Source organism: Myotis davidii, unplaced genomic scaffold, assembly GCF_000327345.1.
Source record: "Myotis davidii unplaced genomic scaffold, ASM32734v1 scaffold137, whole genome shotgun sequence".
Lineage (NCBI taxonomy): Eukaryota > Metazoa > Chordata > Mammalia > Chiroptera > Vespertilionidae > Myotis > Myotis davidii.
This window is the reverse complement of record NW_006288719.1, coordinates 1,532,917-1,535,620: the sequence shown is the minus strand read 5'-3', so window position 1 is coordinate 1,535,620 and position 2,704 is coordinate 1,532,917.

Sequence of the window (2,704 nt, the reverse complement as noted above, 5' to 3'; positions counted from 1 at the left end):
GTCTGCACCCCGGCTCTGTTATTCACCAGTCAGGTCTTGGTAGTTGTTGGCTTTCTAGATTGGACATACTGTATTAGCGTGATTCCAACCATAACTGTTTGCATTTATGCTGAGGCCATCCTTTCTAAGGCTCTATCAGTTAAAGTGACCTTGGGTAGGTTACATTGCTATTTATTCTTTCATCCTTAAATAAATTCATCTCTTGCTTCATAACTTGGAGAAACTCTTTTTTTGAGTTTCTTAGGTTCTCTCTCTCCCAGGGTCTGTATGCTATTGATAACTGTCTAAAATTATCTTTTCTTTATCTTTTCAATTAAAGCATTTTGGTTCATTTTCAACATCTTAAGTTTCATCATATATAAATAGAGATTCTAATACAAATTTAACCTGTTTTACTTTCAGTGCTGTCATTCAGATTTTTCTTGTTTACAACATCTCTGAAGTAGGAGAATATTTATTCTTAGCTGTTGACTCTCATTTTCTTCCTCATATTCCAGGTCTTTGACCCCTTTTGTGTTCACTGGCCTTCAAGTACAAGCACTATTGGTTGCATCCACTTGTTATACGTGACTATTTCAAAGACCCCGGATTTGATGAGATGTTTAAGCTTGTCTTCATTTTTCTGCTTTATAGCAAAAAATACAAGGTAGGTGAATCAAGATACTCACATTGACAATTAACTGTCATTTGTGTAGCTTTCATACTCACTGTAGGTCAAAATGAGGCTGACTCAGTTGATGTCAAGTGTCAGGGCCCACAGACTGTGAGGTGCCTACACAGCCCTGTCCACGCTGGGGGGCTGCCAGCCACAATTCTTCAACTGTAACTCCTTTTCTCAGTGTTCCTCCTCCTCCTTTCTAAAGAGCATTCCCAGAGAAGAGATATTTGAGAGATAAAGAGAAGAGGGGTATAGACAGACTACAGGAAGCAAGGGAGAAGCTGAGTTTGTAGAGCTTCATGTTCTCTGTAAACGCTTGTGTATTGTTCTGTGATACTGGGAGACTCAAACTCAGCTGCCCTGGCTCCAGGGAAGGCCCTGATGTAGCCTGCAGGGTGAGGGAAACAGCTTCCCTCTGAGTCCTTCCCCATCCCTGGCCACCCAGCCAAACCATTAACTACTGCTCATCAGTCACTCTGGACGCTTCCCTCAGGTCCTCACTTTCTCTTTCTCTCTCTCTCTCTCTCTCACACACACACACCCCAAAGATCAAAATACCAAAACCAAAACTAGCACCACAGCAAAACACTCTTCCTAACTTAGTCAAACTCATATCCCCTGCTTTCAAAAGAATGGAGATGAGCTCTTTTAAAAAAATTATATTCAGACACATTAGACTTGGCCTCGGAGGTTAATTTGATTGACTGGCCTCTGATTTCTACTGCCTCATTTGTTCGTAAACCCCAGGAAGTTGTTTCTAAGATTTCTATGAGACTCAGATAAGTGCTTAGCTGATGTCATGTAAACATTAAACATCAAACAAAAGAGGCAGATCATCTTCACATGAAAGTATATTAGTCTCTAATTAATAGGAGAGCACTTTGGGTAAACTCTTATTTTCTAGAGTAAGCTGCAAAGAATAAAAATAAATAAATAATAAGTGCATGGACAAATAGATATTGTAAGGCGCTTGCTAGGTTCTCTGTGGGGAAGCAAACATTTTTTTGAAAGAAAGCATTTAAAGACATGGGCAGTTGATACTATTAGGCCCATGATTTCTAGTTCAGACGCTTACACAGTTAAAGTCAGGGACATGGGGAGGCAGTCAGATTCTAAAACAAGATTTGCGTAACTAATGATAGTTTCTGTTTGTTTATATTGCAGATGACTAGCAAAACACACTGATCAATGCAGACATGCAAACTGAAGCTAGCATGCATCCTTGCATTTAGAATATCCTTTTTCTATGTAGATTTAAGGCATTCAGTCTCAGAGGTTCAATTAAAGTATTATTACCTTGAGATATTTAGGATAATTTACTGATGCCTGTGAAAATTCTGATAAAAACTCTTAAAATAAACTTGAAATATTAGAAAAGTTTTAGATTTAGAGAATTATTGCAAAGATAGCACACAGAGTTCTTATATGCCCCACACCCTGGTAGGTTAGCTCAGTTGGTTAGGGCGTGGTCCTGACATGCCAAAGTTGCAGGTTGGATACCCTGGCAGGGCACATACAAGAATTAACCAATGAATGCATAAATAAGTGGAACAACAAATAGATGTTTCTCTCTCTCTCCCTGCCCTTTCTCTCTCTCTAAAATCAATTAAAATTGATATTTTCAGTAAATTTTCCACAATTAATGAAACAATATTGATACCTTATTATTTATTATAATACATACTAGAGGCTCGGTGCACAAATTCGTGCACGTGTGGAGTCCCTCGGCCTGGCCGGCGATCAGGGCCAATGGGAGGCAGGGGAGGGCAGCTAGCTGGGGAGGTTGGCTGTAGGAGCGCACTGACCACCAGGGGGCAGCTCCTGCATTGCGCGTCTGCCCCCTGGTGGTCAGTGCGTATCACAGCAACCAGTCGAGTGGTCATTCAGTCGCTTAGGCTTTTATATATATAGATGAACTAAGCACTATGTTGGGGCTGCCGTAAATGCCTCATATATAATGTAGGGGACCAGTGTTTTTTCCTGGATTTCTCATACTTTTGTTTATGATTTTCATAGCAACCTTATTAAGACATAATTTACATATAT